The sequence below is a fragment of the Scyliorhinus canicula genome, chromosome 5, assembly GCF_902713615.1.
Source record: "Scyliorhinus canicula chromosome 5, sScyCan1.1, whole genome shotgun sequence".
In the NCBI taxonomy this organism is placed as follows: Eukaryota; Metazoa; Chordata; class Chondrichthyes; order Carcharhiniformes; family Scyliorhinidae; genus Scyliorhinus; species Scyliorhinus canicula.
In genome coordinates, this window is record NC_052150.1 from 93,388,998 (window position 1) to 93,411,875 (window position 22,878).

Below are 22,878 nucleotides of genomic sequence, written 5' to 3' on the forward strand. Positions count from 1 at the left end.
GCGTTTTCCGCACAACCAGACTAGCCATCCTCGGCTATGTCATGGAAAACGGAGTCCCGGGCCCAGACCCGGACCGTATGCCCCCTCTTAAAACTCCCGCTCCCCCATTGCCCCAAGGCCCTCAAACGGTGCTTGGGCTTCTTTTCCTACTACGCCCAGTGGGTCCCTCAATATGCGGACAAAGCCCGCCCACTCTTTAGGGCCACACGATTTCCCCTGTCAGCGAGACACGCCAGGCCTTCGACGGCATCAAGGAGGACATCGCCAAAGCGGTCATGCGGGCGGTGGATGAATCCACTCCATTTCAGGTTCTTGCAGCCACGTTAAATCAGGCAGGGAGACCAGTCGCATTTTTCTCCCGTACCCTCTCCGCTTCAGAACTCTGGCACTCCTCAGTCGAGAAAGAAGCACAAGCCATTGTGGAGGCTATCCGTCACTGGAGGCACTACCTCACAGGTAGGAGGTTCACCCTCATCACCGACCAAAGATCGGTTGTCTTCATGTTCGACAACTCACAAAGGGGCAAAATTAAAAACGACAAAATTCTCAGGTGGAGGATCGAACTCTCCACGTACAATTACGATATTAAATATCGACCCGGGAAGCTCAACGAGCCTCCGGATGCCCTATCCCGCAGGACATGCGCCAGCGTGCAGATCGACCGATTAAAAGTCATCCACAATGACCTCTGCCACCCGGGGGTCACCCGGCTCACCCACTACATCAGGGCCCGAAACCTGCCTTTCTCCAACGAGGAGGTAAAAGCGGTCACCAGGGACTGCCCGATCTGTGCGGAGTGCAAACCGCACTTCTATAGACCAGACAGGACCCACCTGGTCAAGGCTTCTAGGTCCTTTGAATGTCTCGCGATTGGTTTCAAAGGGCCACTCCCCTCAACTAACAAGAACGTTTACTTTTTAAACGTCATAGACGGGTTCTCCTGTTTCCCATTCGTTATCCTGTGCCCCGACATGACCTCCCACACAGTCATTAGGGCCCTGCATAGCATCTTCACCCTGTTTGGTTTCCCCAGCTACCTACACAGCGACCGGGGTTCGTCCTTCATGAGCGACGAGTTGCGTCAGTACCTGGTCGACAAGGGCATTGCCTCGAACAGGACTACCAGCTACAACCCCAGGGGGAACGGGCAGGTGGAAAGGGAGAACGCGACGGTCTGGAAGACCGTCCTACTGACTCTCCGGTCTAGAAAGCTCCAAGTCTCCCAGTGGCAGGAAATCCTCCCAGACGCGCTCCACGCTATTAGGTCTCTTTTGTGCACGCCGACCAATCAGACCCCTCACGAGAGGCTCTTCATTTTTTCCAGGGGCACTACCACGGGGGTCTCACTTCCGGCATGGCTGAGGACGCCGGGCCCCGTACTTCTGAGGAAACACGTCAGGGCGCACAAAACCGACCCCCTTGTTGAAAAGGTGCGCCTGCTCCACTCCAACCCCCAGTATGCATTCGTTGAGTTCCCTGACGGTCGTCAGGACACGGTATCCCTCTGGGATCTGGCACCTGCCGGATCTAGCACCCCCTCTACCCCCACAGAAGGACCTCTCACCCTACACACCATGCTGCCGCCCCCTCGCGCTCCCGAGCCCACGAGCTCGCTCCACCAGTTCTGCGCACCCGCGCCGGCCAGCGCCCCCTGTCCCCGGTCGTACCAGGAGAGTATGAAGCTTGGATACAACCCTCCCTGGAGTCCGCCATCGTACCCCAGCACACAACACCCATCCAGCCACCGCAAGAGGCTGCAACCCCGGTGCTCCGCAGATCACAGCGGACAATTTGACCACCGGACAGACTGACGTGGTAGGCCACCACCCCCGCCGGACTTGAATTTTTTGCAGGAGGTGAATGTGGTGAATGTAATATATATATATATATTATATATATAATAATTCACACTGTCTTTGTAAGCGCAGTAGCGCTATCCTACCACTAGGGGGAGTCGCCCTGGGAGTACTCAGGAACTTGTACTGGGATCCACCGTTGGCTCCGCCCATGACTCCTCCCCCTAGTGCTGCTGTATAAATACCCTTGTCCAGAGTCAGCCTGAGTTCACTAAAAGTTCATCAACGGGTAACAGGCTGGCTCTGAAGTAAGTCGATTAAAGCCTAGATTCATATCGGAAACACGTGTCTGGTGAATTGATGGTTCCATCAACTATGAAACGTGGACTCATGCAGGTCACAAAATTGCAGGCAGCCTCAGACTCTGCATGCCTGATCCCCAAAGGCAGAGGGAGTCCTCCATGAGGCTGGATGCCAAGATAGGATACCAGCTAATGTCAGAGTATTTTCTAAGTGGAAAGAGGTTGGAAAGTGTGGATGAGTAAAGATACTTCACAGTCGAAGTGCAGAAATCACTAAAAGCTAGTGAATAAGTACAAAAAATTATTTAAAAGGCTAATGGAATATTAGCTTTTATTGCAAGAGGCATTTAATGTAAAGGGGCGAGAGTTACAATATAGCTTTACAGAGCTCTAGTTATATACTGTTTGGAGGATTGTTTTCAGATTGGAGCACTGCACATCAGAAATAATATATAGTTCTTGAAGGGGTCACAGGACAGATTCACCAGAATCAGGGCTGAAAGGGTTAAACTATGAGAGCAGGTTGAAGAGTGATTGTTTATGTTCTCTTGAAAATAGAGGATTAAAGCGTGATCTAATCTCAGTGTTTAAGATGATTAAAGGATTAGATAGAGAGAAACAATTTCCTCTGCTGGAGAGTGCATAACAAAGGTGCATAGCCTTAAAATTAGAGCTAGGCTATTCAGGCGGGTAATGTCAGAAAGCAGATTTTCACGCAGAGTAGTGGAAATCTGGAACTCTCCTCCAAAACCTTGTTGAAATTAGATCTATTGAAAATCCTGAAACTGAGATTGATAGATTTTTGTTTGATAGGCAAAGGTATTAAGGTTTACGAAATCAAAGCAGGTAGAGGAAGTTAAATTGCAGATTAAGCATGATTGAATTGAATGACAGAACAGACATACTGATCTCAATGCCTTACTCCTGTTCCTATGACTGTTGCTACTCTGAAAGCAACTGCATATGGTGGGAATGACTCAAGATCTGGAATTTCATTTCACACATAGTATGCAGACACATTCAAATATTTTGGTCTGGAAGTAACCAGATTGAGTTATTCAACAACTTTTACAAACTTGCTATTCAACAACTTTTACAAACACTCCTAGGAATAAGTTATCTGTTGGCACTGGGAGCAAAAAGTTTAAAGAAAAATAATTGATTTCCAAATGACACTTCGGAAATAGTTTTCAATAATATTTAGTAAATATCTCTTCCTTTTTAGATTAAAATGTAAAAAGCCCATGTTCATTTTAGATTCCATAAGATACTTGGAAAATGTTCCAAATAAAGTGTCAGTAATTTAAACATTTTCAGGATTCAGTCTCCCAAACATCTCTGGAAAAGCTATCCTGAACCATTACCATTCATACACCTTCAGGCTCTGCCCACTCACCCCACCACATTTTTTTAATTGAATCAAAGAATCATTTAGTTTTTCTGCAGTTTGAGTTACAGCTCCATGTCTCACTACACTTTCAATATAATTACATTTTTCTTGTTTTTTCAGCTTTTTGTAGCTCTTTTGAAGTTGGACGGCTTTTGCTTGTCTTCTAATGTGAAGAAGTAACAAAAGAATGCAAGAAAAATCACAAATGAAATTTAATAAAAACTAAGAAATGCACAACAGGTTGATCAGAAACTGGAAAAAAAAAGCTAAAAGTTTTGAGACAGGTAACAACAGGTGTCTCTATTTCCAGCATTTTCAGTTTAAATTTTATAACAAGTTCTAAAGTAATATTTTCTGCAGAAAATATCTTTATTTGCAAAATTTAAGGTGAACACCAGAATTCACATTCATTTTGTGGTAGGCTATTTCACAAAGATAGATGGCCAAAAGCTAAGAACTATAGTTGAGCAGATAGATTTTGGGGTTCAAGTTCTGACATCACAGATATTTTACAAGCTAATGGCATTTTGATCTTTAGCACCCTGATCTCACTCTCACCATCTGAAACATTTATCCATGGTTTCTTACCTTGCTGCCTGATTTCTACAAACCTCTGCTAGTGCTTTCCAAGTTCCAACTCAGCTCAAAGTATAACACTTATATTCTACACCGCGAAAGTTCTTTCCCATGTACTAGATCCAACACTTGTGAATATCTTCCCTGATTAAGCTTCATAGACAACACATCAACTTTAACATTTTTGTTCTTTTCAAATTCCCCCATTGCCTGTTCTACCCTGATACATAGCCTTCAATATTCTGATCCTGGTCACAGTGTCTTCTTCACCTCCCATTCCACTACATAGTAATGTTTATGCAGCATGCTTTTGCACACTGAACTCCTGAACCTTTCTGCCTTGAACTGCTTACCTTCAAAACGTATCTTTCTGACCATGGACTCCCTCCCATTTCCTGCTTGGTTTCTTCTAATCTCCTGTAAAACATCTTGAATATTTATAATATGAAAATCAATATATACAATATATGTAATATGCGGTATTAGCAACTTAAAAAAGTATTATTTTGTCTCAACAAATAAAACTGTAAAGATCAAAGTAAAATGTTTCAAAAGAAACACCAATAATTTTACAAAATATAATGTTATTACTTATTTATGATAGCTTTATAAACTTTAATGCAGTGTAATAAATAATAAAGTGACAATTCAATTATGAATTAGGAAGGCCAGTCAATTATAATCCATTTATTCAAAGGGGGTTTTAAACATTTTTCATTGTAGCATCTGAAATTATCCCTGAGTTTTTGCATCTAACCATCTAGATGTCAATTCCGCAAGTTGATCATTTTGAGGTTCTGATATTTACCCTTTTGTCAGTTTAAACTGGTATTGCCGAATTCTACTCGGTACTTAGTTCCTGTCTAGCATTTTCCATACAATTAACAATCTCAGACTGCTACAAGATTGTAGTGATCTCTGTATATGTTAATACATGATTAGTTAATGTGCAGTCAGTACAGTCAGATGATCACTAGATGGCAACACTAACAGGAACTACATAAGGAGTTTCCCGCTCTTTCTTAGTGTTAATGTGTGTGTATTGCAGCTAGAGGATAGACGTGGCCAGCTCAGAGTATAGTGTATTATATTAATTGTTAATGTAATCTAATCTTAGTCAATTCTATTACTAGTCAAAGTATTAAAGTAAAAGAACTCACAAGTATATTATTCTGTTACTTACGGTAATAAATAATTTGTCATCAACTGGAAGACTTTGACTGTTTATCAAGTTGAATACAATTCGGCAAGACAATTGAGTAATATATTACATCTCTCTAATATAACATTGATCACCTTAGAAGTTTTTTTTAAATATGAAAAGACCAATATTTCCAATCTTTTTTCATAACACAGACTCAAGGGGCTGGTTTAGTACACAGGGCTAAATCGCTGGCTTTTAAAGCAGACCAAGGCAGGCCAGCAGCACGGTTCAATTCCCGTACCAGCCTCCCCGAACAGGTGCTGGAATGTGGCGACTAGGGGCTTTTCACAGTAACTTCATTTGAAGCCTACTCGTGACAATATGCAATTTTCATTTCATTTCATTTTCAAGTGATTTGACAGGATGTAAGATCCAATGCATGGTTTGATGAGACTCTTCTAATTCCACTGCCCTTGTATTGTATCATCTGCAAGTTAGATCACTTTGCTCTCAGTTCCTGAATCTGGGCAATTTATGTGAAATACATTTTGGTGCCATCTTGTTTGCAGGGATGAATGTGTTTGGGGATTGTAATATGTTTGTGCGGTTGCATCTTGTCAGCCTCTCGAGTGTCAATCACGGACCCGGTGAATCCTGCACTGGTTTTCATCGGAATCGATGGTGTTCCACATGGCGCCGGCCCTCCACGGTTGCTGAATCAATCCAGGATCGGCGCCAATTTTGCTGTCGTGAAAGTCCACGAATTGTGCGTCAACATCAACACATGGGTTGGGATTCTCTGTTTGTCAATGCCGAAATCATAATCGGCGATCGGGCAGAGAATCCCTGTTTATAATAATAATCTTTATTGTCGCAAGTAGACTTACATTAACACTGCAATGAAGTGACAGTGAAAAGCTCCTAGTCGTCACATTCCGACGCTTGTTCAGGCACAGAGGGAGAATTCAGAATGTCCAAATTACCTGACAGCATGTCTTTCGGAACTTGTGGGAGAAAACTGGAGCACCCGGAGGAAACCCACGCAGACACAGGGAGAACGTGTAGACTCCACACAGATAGTGACCCAGCCAGGAATCGAACCTGTGATCCTGGTGCTGTGAAACCACAGTGCTAACCACTGTGCTACCGTGCTTGACAACCAAATCGGGGGCAGCGCCGGTTATCGCATGCTCCACTCCCTCCAAAACAGCGTCATTTAGGAGCACACCGTGTGCCGTTGGCATGGCGTCAGTGCGAGGACTGGGGGGACTGGTGGGGATGGCAAGGGGGTGTCCAGGGGGACACTATCTGGCAGGCCGAGTCTGTGCACGGCCGGCGCCATGTTATACGGCATGACCGCCGCAGGTCGTCACCGTTCACATGCGCAGCCATGCACTTGGCAATTCTCCGGCCGATTATTTTGTGGCGGCTGAGAGTTTTACATGGCCCGGCTGCTAGCCCCCTAGCAGTCGGAGAATCGGTGTGGGGAAGCGCCAACCTTTTCCTTGTAAAACTAGACACATCCTCCAAAGATAGCCCCAAAATCGGAGAATCCAGGCCTTGGTCACAGAAACGGAGAATCCCGCCTATTGTCTTTTGTTGCACGTTTTACTTGAGTGTATTACGCGTTTATTGGAGTGTATTAACACGCCTCCGTTTAAAGGCCGTGTGCTTAACACTACTACAGCTCTGTGTATGTAATTTCAGCTCGGAGTCGCCAGGTGCCGTATTTAGACACCTCACAAGTATGTCAAGGTCAGGTTCAAAGTAATAAAACTATACACCGATTAGTAAGTTCAAACGATTGATATTTATTATACAAATATAATAAATACGCATGCATACGCTAAAGACTAATACTTATTTCTACTATTAAACAACTAAATACTTATCTAAGTAGGAACCAGCAAGGTCAGGGGACAAGGCCTTTGTTCCTTTCTGGACTGCACCTTCTGTTCTCTAATAGTCGGATAGAGTATAAGCAATGCCGGGTTCACGTAGCGAGCGTCGTTTTGGCACTTACTGAACGATGGCTGGTGCTCAACGGCCGGTGATGAAAGACAGGATCTGGAGGCTGGAGTCGGAGTCAAAACAGCAGTCCAAGCCGGAGCACAAAAACAGCAGATCTGGGCCGGAGTCAAAACAGACAGAACCATGTGCGGGGTCTACCTTTATAGGTCCCCCAATGTCCGTGCCTCTTCGGGGCGGGCCTCTACCTGCCATGTATCGATTGGGTCATTTCCCAATCGATATCTTACAAATCCCCCAATCTGAGGGTCTCTTCTCGATGGGTGGGGCGGTCTCTAGGGTCTTTTGTGATGGATACTTCTGGTGCCGTTTCGTCTGGGCGTCCACTCAAAGTATCCATTCAAATTCAAATGTTGCTATTGTGTGGGCCCAGATCTGGATCGCCTCATTACTATGCAAAGCGTTTTGCTATTTACACCTTTTGTTGAGATCTTGCACCTGGCCATAAACTGGTTTCGATACGTGCAGAATGCTAATTAGCCTTTTGCAAACTGCTTGTCCTAGCTAAAACTGTTTTCTCCCTACAGCCTTAGCAGTTCTCCATTTTGGTAGCCCAGTGTCCATCTTAGGTGGCTACACTTTCTTAACCTTCACTTGTTGCTTTTACCCTACCCTTTTTTACTGCATTGAGCCGCTAAACAGCTCCTAGGTCTTTTCATGAGCCCCAACTGCACAGCTCATTCACAGCACCTTCTTTAACTTAACTTGGACTTCTGCTATAGCCCTTGTACATGGCACTTGCAGGCTGGCTCCCTGCGGTTGACTGCCTCAAACTGCCTCTCTGAATTACCCTTAAACTGATCTGGAGGACATATCAATGTACTCACAGTGGATCCAACACTTGTTACTAGGCAGGAACCAGTGAAACAGCATTGGAACGTCCATTAAATGTTGCAATGTCTACGGTGACACGACAGATGAATGGATTCCCTTACAGCCCTTACTGAAAAAACAATTAACTACAAATCAATTATCCATCTGTAATCCTTCATGTTAAGGGTGATTCTTTCTTGCAAATGGCTGGTTGTGAGTAAGATATCAGTGTTAGCTACGGTTTAACAAATGGTTTAGGGTCCCATCATAGCATTCCAGTGTCTACCACAGTGAGCACATTGGCTCTAGGGAGTTAGAGGTGGTGGTGTATTTTTGACTCTGTAATGATATGTATATGTGTATATAACTAAAGGGTTAATTATAACATATAGCTGTAACACTACCACTAGAGGACATTACAAGATCCAGTATAAGTATCAGCTCCCAGAGGATCTTGGACTTTCCAACCCAGGAGTGTTTAGTAAGCAGTTGTGGATTGAGATAGCTCTCAGTGTAGTTAGTATTTATAGTTGTGAATCAGTTAATCCAATCATATTTAATTACTTGATTTCTAGCGAAAGATCTGTCGAGTGTCGAACTCAGATATAATCAATCGTTACTTTAATAAATTAGTTTGCTTTAAGTTGATGGTGTGATCTTCAGGATCACACCATCAGACCATCTGCATCAACAACAACTTGTAACGATACATATTACTAGACCCAGTAATATAACATGGTACCAGGATTGGCTACAGTAAACTACCTAGAATAGAATAGTTAAGTTAGAAATAAAGAGAAAAAATTGCAGCTTTTCGGCAACAGTTCTGTAGAGTGTCAAACTCAGATATAATTAATTGTTATTTTAATACATTCGTTTGCTTTAAGTTGAAGACACTTGGTTTCTTCAGGATCACACCATCTGCATCAACAGCAACTAGTAACGATACATATTACTAGATCCAATAATACAACAGGCTCAAGCTACTGCCCTCTCTTTCAGTGTCTCTTTCTGTTCTCTTTTAGTGGCTGTTATTGTTGACTGGAAAGTCTAAGCATCAATTTTGATAATGAATTGCCATTTTAGTCACGATTGGACATCTGCTTCCCATGTGTTGATGTAAATAGAGCAGACCTTCACGGAAGTTTTGATATTGTCTTTGAAATATTTAATTTGGCCCTTTTGTGAATGAGTTCCCTGATGTAGTTCTGAGTAAGCACCTGTTTGCCCAGTTCATCTTGGCTGATACGGGATTATCAAGGCCTCAATATTGGCGCATCAATGGGAAGGGTGGAATATGCGGGAATTGTGATTTCAGATCACACGCCACACTGGCTGGGTGTGAGGTTTAGCTCGGGACAGGTGCAAAAGCCGGGCTGGAGGTTGGATTCGGGACTTCTGGCAGCCAAGGCATTTTGTTAGAAGGTGAGTGTGGTGATCAGGTATGGAGCTTAATCAGAAGATGGAGAAAAATCATGGGCCCTGGTGTTTCTCCTCTTTCCAGGCCCCTTATTCCTCCAAATACCACTTCTCCACCCCCACGCCCTACTTGACCCTCTTTCTCAATTGTGCATTTTCTAGATTCACCAATCAATTCATCAATCATAGAAATGTTCTAGAAAAGTGATAATGCCTATTATTGCCATATGGTTACAAATATTGTGCAATAAATGTGCAGCATTGGTCATTAAAAATTAAGATCAGCAACAACATAATGCAATTAGTTTGTGTGTGCCCTATAGGTGATCCCATCACAACTATTAAACAAACCAGAGATTGTAATTTTACTTCAACAGCTTTGTGCAACATTGTTAATTTGACAGAAAAATATCCCATCAAAACACTGTGCAGACAATAACACTGGGCTTGATTCTCCGTTTGAGAGACTAAGCACTGACACGGGACTGAATGGCAGGTGTTGTAAGTCCCACTGGGGGTGCGTCTGCCGGAGAAGTTCAGGATATGCAAATGAGCCAGCCCTCACACCACATAGACCTAGTGCAATTTCAACACACGCTGATTGACTGGCGACGAATCTTACTGGGGTGCGGGGAGGTGGGGGGGGGGGGAAGGGTGGTTCAAGGTGTGGGTCTCACTTTTAAGGTTTAGTGCCACAAAATTAAATACTGTGCAATTTTCAAAATTAAAACGTATCAGAGATGGGAGAAGGGTGCTAGAGAAATGATTGTAACTACACTGTGACTTCCAGACTATAACTAATTATTTCACTTTATGTAGTGTAATACATTTGGGGTTGAGGTTTCAATGACCAAGTTAAGACTCTATTTTCCAAGGATTCAGAAGCTAAAAATCCCCTTTCAGAAAATGCGACAGCCATTAGATTTTGCACAAAAGGACACTAAATGCAATTTCAATTTTCATACCGTTGCAAAAATCTTCACATGCACAGGGCAATGATTTTACAATAGGTCATTGAAGTCTTCATAATGGATTTTAGTCTTGTAAGTCTAAGTAGCAGATTTGATTATTTGGTCTATACATATTAAAATGAGAATAACACATATATCACATTTTGGTCAAAATTGAAGATTTGAATTAGAACATCCAGTTGTATCCTTTTAATCTAGAGTTCAGGTTCGCCGTTATTCAATCTATGGACCCAAAAGGCCTAGGATATGCAATTAGAAGATTTATTTTCCCCAGTGTAAATTGGATAGCTAATTGGTTGGGGCAGAGTTGTGAAATATAAATACATTGTGACAAGTTCCCATCTATGGTGGACAGTAGCATACTGGTATTTCAACCTTGGTAACATTGCCTGACTTTGTCCCTGACTTAGTTCATCTGCTGCTGAAACCCTCATCCATGCTTTCATTACATCTGGACTCAACTATTCCAACACAGTCCTAACTGATCTCCCACATTCCTTTGTAAACCTGAAGTCATTCCAAACACTGCTGCTCATGTCAAGTCCTGTTGCCCAAGCATTCCTCGGTTCACTGACCTACATTGACTCTTTCTCAAGCGGCAACTTGATTTTAAAATTATCATCCTTCTTTTCAAATCACTAAATGGCCTTGTCCCTCTATCTCTTTAATCCCTTGTAGCCTGGGCACAATGGCATATTGGTAGCACTGCTGCCCCACAGCGCCAGCGCTGCTGCCTCACATCGCCAGAGACCCGGGTTCAATTCTGGTCTTGAGTGACTGACTGTTTGGATTTTACACATTCTTCCCATGTCAGTGAGGGTTTTCTCTGGGTGCTCCGGTTTCCTCCTACTGTCCAAAAATGTGCGGGTTAGGTGGGTAGGCCATTCTAAATTGCCCCTTAGTGTTCAAAATGTTAGGTGGGATTATGGGGGTGGGGTGGGCTAAAGGCATAGGTAGGGTTTTCTTTCCAAGGGTCAGTGCAGAATCGATGAGCCGAATGGCCTCCTTCTACATTGTATGATTCTATGACCCTCCATGATATCTACCTTTCTCTAATTCTGGCCCCTTGTGCATTGGAAAGTTGAATCACTTCACCATTGGTCGCTTTGCCTTTAGTTGGCTAGGTCCTGAGCTCTGGAATACCTTCCCTACACCTCTTTGCTCCCCTTCCTCACTTGCCTCCTTTAAAACACTCCGTAAAACCTAACTCTTTGTCCAAGCTTTTAACCACCTTACATCAAGTGCCAGGAACGACCCTGCTATGAAAGGCACTCTGTTATTTTTCTGGGGCCTCAGTGGGGAATCGCCCACCAAGGCCACACTCAGTTGCATTTACTGCACTGAGGAGTTCTGCTCACCAGTGCAGGAAGAAATCTGGGCGCCATTTAAAATTGGCGCCCCAATCTCTTGACCAGCTCCGACACAACCCAACTCCATGTTACTGGTCATGGGTTCTGTGGGTACTTCCGTGGCTGATGAGCCCGATCCTAGAGCCATATCTTCGACCGAACGTTTGGCAGGTGTTTCCAGGAGGTGGGATTGGTCCTTGGACTCTAGATCACTGGTATTCATTTCTCAGGCTCCTTTTTCCAGGCCTTCTCTTACTGTCAGGTTCCCTCGAAGAATCATGTCCCTTCAAGTAAGAGGTTCCTCCAAGTTAGTCTCTTCTGAGCCAGGATTTCCCAGGCATTGATGTCTATGTTGTACTTCTTGAGGTGAGCCTTCTTGAGCTTTCTTGAGCCTTCAGAGTGTCTTTGAAGTGCATCCTTTGTCCTCCTCTTGTTTGGACGCCTTCCTTTAGCTGGGCAAAAAACAGTTGCTTTGGCAGTCGGGACTCTGACATCCTAAGCACATTGCCAACCCAGATCAGTTGGTTTCGGATGATGATGGCCTTAATGCTGGTGCTCTTGGCTCCTTCAAGGGCACTGATGTTCGTATGCCTGTCCTCCCAGCTGATATGCAGAATTGCTCACAGACAGCGTTGATGGTACCTCTCCAGGGCCTTGAGATGTCGTCTGTATGTAATCCATCCATATATAGAAGACTTGGGAGACCGCCTGCCTTGTACAAGATTATTTTGGTCTCACCATGAATGTTGCAGTGTCAAAGACTCTCATCCTTAGGTGTCCAAAGGAGATTCTCATGGATTGGAAATGATGCTAGATCTGCACATCAATGTCAGCCTTAGAACAGAGGTGGATCCCCAGGTATGGGAAATTTTCCACATTTGGCAAGGTTTCTCCATTGATCTTGATGGAAGGAGAGACTGGATGTTGCCCTGGGGTGGGTTAGTAAAGGACTTGAGCCTTCTTGTGGTTGAGGTTGAGACCGATTCTTTGGTATGCTTCAGTGAAGGTGTCAAGCCTAGCTTGGAGATTCTCTTCTTAAAGAGTGGAGGTGGTGATGTCATTCGTATACTGAAATTCCACGAGCGATGTTAGTGTTGTTGTTTTCTTGGATTTGAAGTGGTTGAGGTTGAAAAATTTTCTTCCATCCTGTAGACAATGTCCACTCCAGTGGGATGCTTGTTCTTGACAAGGTGAAGGATGGTGGCGATGAAGTTGGAGAAAAGGGTGGGAGCGATGACACATCCCCGCTTGACTTCACTCTTAATGTCGAAGGTTTCTATCTTATTTCTTTCGGTGAGGACTGTCACTGACATCTTGTCATGGACAAGTCAGAGGATGTTGGTGTACTTCTTTGGACAACTGGCCTTTGACTTCCATAGCACTTCCCAATTGACTGAGTCAGAAGCCTTGGTCAGATTGATGAAGGCTATGTAGAGTGGTTCATGTTGTTCCTGATTTCTCTTGAAGTTGCCAAGCAGTGAAATCATGTCCCGTGTTCCATGGTTTGGACCACACTGGCTTTCTGGAAGGATTTCTTCAGAGACTGGGAGAAGGTGGCAAGCAAGTATTCAGGCGATGATCTTCCCGGCAACGGAGAGTAGGGAGATTCTTTGGTAGTTCCCACAGTCCATTTTGTCTCCTTTCTTGAAGATGGTGATGATGGCAGCATCCCTGAGGTCAACAGGAATTTCTTCTCTATCTCAGTTTTTCAGCAACAGCTGATGGAGATGACGGATGATCTCTTCTCCTTCAAGTTTGAAAATCTCCGCCGGAATCCCGTCCACTCCAAGTCTTTTCCGCTGTTTAATGGTGGTTTCGACTTCGTACACACTCGATGGGCATCTAAGATCAGCTTTGATGGGGAGTTATGGTATTTCCCCAAACATGTCCTCATCTATGGTTTTATCATGGTTTAGGAGTTCTTTGAAGTGTTCTCTCCATCAAAGGCCAATGTTTTCTCTGTCTCTCAAGGGTTTTCCATCATTACTCCACACTGGTTTGAGGCCTAGGGTATTGGGTCCATATATTTCCTTGGTGGCACTGAGGAAGCCCAGGTGCCATGCAGGTCAGTGAGGAATTGCAGCTCCTTAGCTTTCTCAGTCCATCATTGGTTCTTGATGTCCCTGGTTTTTTCTTTGCATCTTTGCCTTGGCAGATTGATGAGCATCCTCTTTGCCTTGCTGGTTATGTAATTTTGCCAGGCATGGCGAACTTTCCTCTTCTTGTCGATGAGGTCTTTGACGATGTGGTCATTCTCGACAAACCAGGCTTGGTGTTACCTGGTCTCGTAGCTGATGGTTACTTTACAGCTTGCGGCAAAGGCTGTCTTCAGCTCTTCCCAGTTTTCCTCCATTCCCATGGAACAGACACTTGGAAGTCATTAGCATGTTTGACTCTTGAAGTCGTTGAACACTGATCTTTTTTCTGAGCTATTCAGCCTTGTGGAGTTTGATGGGCATAGAGGAGTGAATGAGCTGATGGTCTGTCTAGCAGTCATCTGCACTGGTTATCGCTTTGGTGACAAGGGCATCCTTTTGGTCGCAGGGCCGGATGATGACAAAGTCGATTATGTGCCAGTTGTTTGATCATGGATGTCTCCAGGAAGTCTTGAACTTGTCTTTTTGGTGGAACAGTGTGTTAATCATGACAAGCTGGTGTTCCGCGCATTTGGCGAGCAGAAGAACCCCTTTGGAGTTGCAATTCCTAACTTCTTCCTCTCAGGTTGTTCCTTTTCAGATTTGGGAGTCCTTTCCAACCCTTTCATTGAAGTCCCCAGGAAGGATGATCTTATCTTCCTCAGAAATGTTCAAGAGTATGGTGTCCAGATGCAGTAGAAGACTTCTTTGTACTCATCATTGGCATCGAGCACTGACGCTTAGGCACTCACAACCGTTACCTGCTGGTTATTGGCAAGTTGTAGAAAGAGGATCATGAGGCACTCGTTGAAGCTGTTAGGAAGCTCCAAGAGTTGGTTGACGAGTTTGTTCTTGATGGCAAATTCAATTCCATGTGCCCCTGGCTGATCCTCAGGTTTTCCTCTCCAGAAGAAGCTGTAACCACCGGCATCTTCCCTCAACTGCCGTTCACCTGCTCTGCGACTCTCTTGCATGTTGAAGTGCCTGAGTTCACGGGCAACAAGGGCCGTTCTCCATTCCAGTCGATTGTTTTGGTCATTATATACGAGGGTTTTTACATTCCAGGTTTCTAACTGGAGTTTAATTTTGACTTTCTGACCACACGTAGATGATCCAGCTGAATGATGTTCTCCAGCCAGATTCGGGATGAAACAGACTATTTTTAGGGCGCCCTTTCCCCATGCGGGGTGAGCAGCGTGGATCCTGAAGAAGGCTGCTTGGTTGTGAAGAAAGCTGCCAAAATGCTCTCTTGTTCCTATTCCAACAGCAAGGCGACTGAATCAAACTCCACCACCTACCTGCTGATGTGTTAGGCAGGTTGGTTCGATGTGGACTGCACTCGATGCAGGGAAGTTAGAAACCAACGTCTAACACTGGAGAAGATCCAACACTGTTTTATTCAACTATAGAACTGCTATACATATTCAGCTATGGGTCAACACTCTACTGATCTGACTGGTGACCTAGTAGTAGCCTGACCAGACTTACTAGCTACCGCATGGTGTTTGCACTTGCTAGCTCGTGGACTCTGACTGTCTCAGTAACTGGGTCCCAAGAGAGCAGGAAATCTAGTGCCCTCTGGCTTTATAGTGGTAGTGTCCTGTATGGTGATTGGCTGTACTGTGTTGCATGCTTACTGGTCATCCTATGTGTCAATCACTGCCTGTCTGCATCTCATTATATACATGAGTGGATATTATGACATCTCCCCCTTTTTATTTTAGTTAAATAAATACTGAGGTATTTATACGTATATATATATATATATACCTGACTATATACAAACGGTGCTTGAACAAACGTATATATATGGGAAGGTGTCGATAGTGCAGATACATGGCAAACAAAGCAATATTTACAAAGGTTAAATCGATGAATTCAGTCACAAAATTTACAAATGTTCAGTCTTCAGAATCAGTCTTTGTGGTGGCTGACGGATTCTTGTCGATTGCCGCAGAGGTGGATCAGGAGCCACCTGCACATGGATAGGTGTGATTGCTGCCATCGTGGTGGTCGCATGGGCCGGCAGATCGGTGGCCTCGTGGCAGGGTACGTCCGGAGGAAGTATGATGGCCGGCAGAGCACTGCAGTCAGGTGGTGGGCGTGGAACTCTTCGCAATGCCTGTCTGTTGCACCATAGCAGGGAGCCATCAGCCATGCGGACAAGGAAAGACCTTGGGGCAACTTGTTTGACAACAACAGCTGTGGCTGACCAGCCGCCCTCAGGCAACTGGACGCGAACATGATCAGCTGGAGCCAGCTCGGGTAGATCCGTGGCATGAGCATCATATGTGGCCTTCTGTTGGACTCCCTAACAGCATTTTGAGAGTATCTACACTACATGGACTGCAGAGATTCAAGAAGGCAGCTCACCACGACCGTCTCAAGTACAATTGGGGATGGGCAATAACATGGGCAATAAATAATTTTAAAAAAATACATTTACAGTACCAAATTCTTTTTTTCCAATTAAAGGGCAATGTAGCGTGGTCAATTGGCCTACTCTGCACATCTTTTTGGGTTGTGGGGGTGAGACCCACGCCGGGATCGAACCCGGGTCCTCAGCGCCATGAGACAGTAGTGCTAACCACTGTGCCACCATGCTGACCCCTCATGGACAATAAATTCTACCCGTATGCTGTAAATTCTTTTTTAAGTAGTTTCAGGATCGTGCATAAATCTGATAATCAAGGGAAGATCCAACACTTTTTAATTCAACTATAGAACTGTTATACATATTCAGCTGTGGGTCGACACTATACTGATCTGACTGGTGACCTTATAGTAGCCTGACCAGACTTATTAGCTACCGCATGGTGTTTGCACTTGCTGGCTAGTGGACACTGACTGTCTCAGTAGCTGGGTTCCAAGAGAGCGGGAAACCTAGTGCCCTCTGGCTTTATAGTGGTAGTGTCCTGTCTGTACTATGTTGTATGTTTACTGGTCATCATGTATGTCAATCACTGCCTGTCTGCATCTCATTATATACATGATTGGTATTATGACACCTGCCAGTCCGAAGCTAGGGACTTCCAGTTCTCATGGTCCTTTCTCTGTCACCTCTCACCAATCGCCGCAGGGCTTGACTGCATGGGGAGGGGGAGGGGGGGGGGGGGGGGTGCTCTAGGTAGACGCCTGGTGCGGGACATCTTTTAATGTGGGTTTGCCATTGCACATCAGCAGACACATGATCCTTGACAGAGAGTAGGTCCAGTTCCAGAAGCAAAGGAACTTTGACAACTGGGGATCTCCCAACTGTTACAGCCTTCACCCGCCACCACAGCCGTTGGTACCATATGGGTATCTTCTGTGTGATCCGCCGTTGAGGACATGTTTTGGATTGAGCTTTGTCTGGATCCTACCCTCCGCCCTTGCTGCCAAGGGTGACACTGCAAGGAGCTTAAGATTCCGCATGGTATTGCTCTCGGGATCAATGGAACTTTCAAGCCTCTCCACCATGGCAAGGTGGCAATCCAAGGAGAGGGCAGAACTATCCAATCAGGGAATTAAGCCATTCCTGTCAAGGCAGTCAGCTAATAAAAGCTTGCAAAAACATATAAGTGTTAGGTATTTCACCTTGGACCTGGAGAAATGAATGAAAATGAAAATTGCTTATTGTCACGCGTAGGCTTCAATGAAGTTACTGTGAAAAGCCCCTAGTCACCATATTCCGGCGCCTGTCCGGGGAGGCTGATACGGGAATCGAACCGTGCTGCTGGCCTGCTTTAAAAGCCAGCGATTTAGCCAAGTGAGCTAAACCAGCCCTTGCAGGATCGTTGTTAAACTGGTTAATATCTATGAATTATCATAATCTCCTGTACAGTTTGGAGCCAGCTGACTAATGTGTGCCTGTATTGCAACCTAGCTCATATTACAGACAGCATCAATGGCTGTGCCATAAAGGCTAAGCACAGTGATCACCTGTACAGCCACAGTAGGTTATTGGCTACGGATCCTCATCAACAGATGGCACAGCTTCCCTATTGGTTACTTGTTCAAGCACACTACTAACACACAGCTCACTCAAAGTCATTACAGTCCTAAAGTTGCAATATTTTTCCACAATGTGAAACTTAACAATCCATTTTTTGGGGAGATGGAATGGTATGTAAGGAATATCAGACAAGATCCACCCTGGCAAGATCCATCCTCAAAGACTGCTTTGCTCGTTCCTCCAGTGACCTCCCCCCCTCCCCCACCCTGCTCATTCATCCGCTATAATGGCTCAGAATGGTTTGTGCATAGGGAAAAGCATGCTTGCCTTAGAGAAGATCTCATCCATCATTACCAGTTCAGACTAACACTGATGAACAATTGCTGTTCTTCTTGAGTTTCCATCCACCCCAGAATGTTCATTTATGTCCTTGACATTCACTACCTTATTAAGGATTGGCATCCTAGTTTTGAATGAAACTTGGTTCCTGATAGGAGATTCCTTTGCCATGACTGAAAGCATTGACACCTGGTTTTACTTGGGACCATTGCGGTATTAGCATGGCCCTCACCACCACGTTACAGATTTTTCCCTTGCTCCACTTCACTTCATGTTGTTTGACACCTTCACATCTGCTTTTTTACATATGTAAAAGTTACAGCACGGAAACAAGCCATTCAACCCAACAAGCTTGTCAGCATTGCCCCCGACGATGTCACAGGCGCTGATTTCCCTGATCCTGAAGCGAGATAAGGACCCCTTGCAGTGTGGATCACATAGGCCAATTTCACTGCTGAATGTGGACGCCAAGTTGCTGGCGAAGATCTTGGCCACTAGAATAGAGGACTGTGTGCCGGGGTGATACATGAAGATCAGACAGGTTTTGTGAAGGGGAGGCAGCTGAACACCAACGTGCAAAGGCTGCTAAATGTGATAATGATGCCGGCGGCAGAAGGAGAGGCGGAGATTGTGGTGGCATTGGATGCGGAGAAGGCCTTTGATAGGGTTGAGTGGGGGTACTTGTGGGAGGTGTTAGAAAGGTTCGGGTTTGGGGAGGGGTTTATTAAATGGGTGAGGTTGCTGTACGAGGCCCTGATGGCGAGTGTAGCGACAAATGGGAGGAGGTCCGAGTACTTCAGGCTGCACCATGGGACGAGGCAGGGGTGCCCCCTGTCCCCCTTGCTTTTTGCGTTGGCAATTGAGCCTCTTGCCATGGCTCTCAGGGAGTCGGGGAGGTGGAGGGGTCTGGTGCGGGGTGGGGAGGAGCACCGAGTGTCGCTTTATGCTGATGACTTGCTGCTGTATGTAGCAGACCCGGTGGGGGGAATGCCGGAGGTGATGGAGATTCTTCCTGAGTTTCGGAGTTTCTCGGGCTATAAATTGAACCTGGGCAAGAGTGAGCTGTTTGTTGTACACCCGGGAGATCAGGAGGAGGGGATTGGTAGGCTCCCGCTAAAGAGGGCAGTGAGGAGTTTTAGGTACCTGGGGGTTCAGGTGGCTAGGAGTTGGGGGACTTTGCATGAGCTTAATTTTACTAGGTTGGTGGAGCAGATGGAGGAGGAGTTTAAAAGGTGGGAAATGCTGCCGCTGTCATTGGCGGGTAGAGTACAGTCCGTTAAAATGACGGTGCTCCCGAGGTTTTTGTTTTTGTTTCAGTGCCTCCCCATTTTTATTCCGAGGGCCTTTTTTAGGCGGGTGAACAGCAGCATTCTGGGATTTGTTTGGGCGCACGGGACTCCGAGGGTGAGGAGGATCTTTTTGGAGCTGGGCAGGGATAGAGGGGGGCTGGCGCTGCCCAACCTCTCTGGGTACTATTGGGCGGCTAATGTCTCGATGGTACGTAAGTGGGTAATGGATGGGGAGGGGACAGCATGGAAACGGATGGAGATGGCGTCCGGTGGAGGCACGAGCCTGAAGGCACTGGTAACGGCGCCGTTGCCGCTCCCTCCAACGAGGTACACTACGAGACCGGTGGTGGCGGCTACCCTCAAAATTTGGGGGCAGTGGAGGCGACACAGGGGGGAAGTGGGGGGCTCGGTGGAGGCCCCGCTGCGGGGGAACCACCGGTTTGTCCCAGGGAACATTGGTGGTGAGTTCCTGGGGTGGCACAGGGCGGGCATTAGGAAGTTGGGAGACCTGTTCATTGACGGGAGGTTTTCCAGCCTGGGTGAGCTGGAGGAGAAGTTTGAGCTCCCCCCAGGGAATATGTTCAGGTACCTTCAGGTCAAGGCGTTTGCTAGGCGGTAGGTGGAGGGGTTCCCTTCACTGCCCCCGCGGGGGGTAAGGGATAGGGTGCTTTCGGGGGTGTGGGTCGGGGATGGGAAGGTGTCTGACATCTACCAGGTGATGCAGGAGAGGGGGAGGCGTCGGTAGAGGAGCTGAAGGCTAAGTGGGAAGTGGAGCTGGGGGAGCAGATTGAGGAGGGGACATGGACAGACGCCCTGGAGAGGGTGAACTCCTCCTCTTCATGTGCGAGGCTTAGCCTCATCCAGTTCAAGGTACTGCATAGGGCTCATCTGTCCGGGACGAGGATGAGCAGGTCTTTTGGGGGTGAGGACAGGTGCATTAGGTGTTCGGGGAGCCCAGTGAACCATGCCCATATGTTTTGGGCATGCCCGGCACTGGGGGAATTCTGGCAGGGGGTGGCGAGGACGGTGTCGAGGGTGGTAGGGTCCAGGGTCAAGCCAGGCTGGGGACTCGCGATATTTGGGGTTGGGGTGGAGCCGGGAGCGCAGGAGGCGAAAGAGGCCGATGTTTTGGCCTTTGCTTCCCTGGTAGCCCGGCGGAGGATCTTGCTGCAATGGAAAGATGCGAGACCTCTGAGCGTGGAGACCTGGATCAATGACATGGCGGGATTCATTAAGCTGGAGAGGGTCAAATTCGCCCTGAGGGGGTTGGTACAAGGGTTCTTTAGGAGGTGGCAGCCTTTCCTCGATTTTCTGGCTCAACGATAGGGAACTAGGTCAGCAGCAGCAGCAACCCGGGGGGGAGGGAGGAAAAGGGGGGGGGTCTCAGGGGGGTATTGTTTAAGTTAATTTGCTTATTGTTAATTTATTTTGTTGTTTATTGGGTTTGAGGGGGGGGGTGGGGGGGTTCGTTACATGCGTTGGTACGGGTGCCGGGGGGTGTTTATTATTGTTATTATTATTGTTCTGTTGCTATATATTTTTCAAAAAATTCCAATAAAAATTATTTAAAAAAAAAGAAATGTAAGTGGGCCTTTGGAATTTGATTTTGGCAGTTACAGGGGGCATCAGTGCAACTTTAAAGATAATGAGGTTGCTGTGGTTTTCTGAAGGTTGGAAATTCCTTTTGTGTAAGTATTAGCCAATCATGGATTTAGTCAGTTAGTTATATTTTTAAAATAATAATTTAATGAAATAGCCAGGGTGATACAGATGCATATTTTCTTTCATGATTCCTGGCATGACAATGTATTATTACAATTAAGTTGTTTTCAATGCTTCCTTCTTATTGTATTTATTTATACCAGTCAGCGTCCCAGTGAATCTGCATTTTACCCTCCCTAAAGCCACAATATGTTTCTTACAGCATGGAACTCAATGCTGAGGTCTTTGCATATTTTCCAGAAACTTTGAGTCAGTTTTTATTGATAGAACTCTCATGGGTGCCCTAAAAATCTAATTCCAAGAGATTTGATCTGTGTACAATGTTGAACTCTGTATAGAGATGCCACCTTGTGTTTTAAATTGTTTTCCCATTCCAATGCAGCATGAGAAATATTGCACAAGTGAAAATAGTTTCTATTTGCATCTTTCTGCTGTTTCCCATTCATCTGTTACAATTCCTGTTTGTGAATTACCATCTTGACAATCTCTTACTGTTTTTGGCTAGCTGCCTTCAATTGCCATCTTGCAGCCTCTGAATCTTGGCTCTATGTCAACTTCGTCCTGACCTGCTGTGTCCAAATGGTCAGAATCTCAGTCCTGCTTGTCAAGCCCAGAGCTCGTGATGCTGCTCATCTGAGCCGTTTGACTTTAATTACGAAAGCAAACATTTAAATTAAATAAATGTTAATTTTTATTCAGTATTTTTTTTAAATGACACTCATAATTATGTAAAGAGATAAAATTAATGTGTAAATATTTTGATGAGTTCATTGTCACATTGCTTTCCACCTCAGGAATACGGAAGAGATACAATGAAGAACATTACAAATGTAATGTATGAGAAGAATGTGTGGAAAATAAATAAGCTCAGGGAAAGAGGACACTGATTCGGTACACTGAATGGCGTGATATATTCATGCATGCTGTAGAAAACAAGCACAGATTGCTGCTGACACAGAGACAGCAATCAAACCTTTAAACTGAGAATGTTTTTGTTTTGAACTCCTTGCTCATTTTAAAGCACTGTCACAGCTTTGCAGTGCTGTAGAAATCTGGGTCAGTTTGTTAATTGGATTAAACAGAGACACATGGCTGCTTTATGCAAGCCAAATGTGTTTGTGTAGCTGCAGAAATGTGAAACATGAAACATGCAAGAAGCATTGTTTTCTGTAGAATTATCTATCCACTGTGTATTAAATATCGTGGAATGTGGAAGAAAATTATCGATGTATGCTGTCTGCAATTTTGTTTTAATATTTCTGAAATTCTATTTAGTTTTCTAAAATTATTGAATGGTTCCAGCACATCAGGTGTCCATTCAGCCCTTTGTGCCTGTGCTACCTCTCTGCAAGAGCTTTCCAGGTAATCTCACCCCTCCATGTTTTCCCCACAGCCACCCAATTGTTTTCCTTTTTGGATAAATAAACAATACCCTTTTGAAAGTCACCATTGAATCTGCCTCCAGCAAGCCTTCTGGGAATGCATTCCAAATCCAACCCAATGCTGTGTTGTGGTGAATGTAATATATAGATGTATATATGTTAATTCACACTCTTTGTAAGCGCAGTACCGCCATCCTACCACTAGGGGGAGTAGCGCTGGGAGCACTCAGGAACTTGTACTGGGCTCCACCCTTGGCTCCGCCCATGACTCCTTCCCCTAGTGCAGCTG

At 45.3% G+C, this 22,878-nt stretch overlaps 1 long non-coding RNA gene across 1 annotated transcript in view; it reads left to right on the forward strand.

Moving 5' to 3' along the window:
* LOC119966129 overlaps nucleotides 1–22,427 on the forward strand; it is a 28,342-nt gene extending 5,915 nt beyond the window's left edge. Inside the window, exon 2 of the long non-coding RNA XR_005460683.1 lies at nucleotides 22,002–22,427. This is a non-coding gene — a long non-coding RNA (uncharacterized LOC119966129). The remainder of the gene's footprint in view (nucleotides 1–22,001) is intronic.
* Nucleotides 22,428–22,878: the final 451 nt, after the last annotated feature.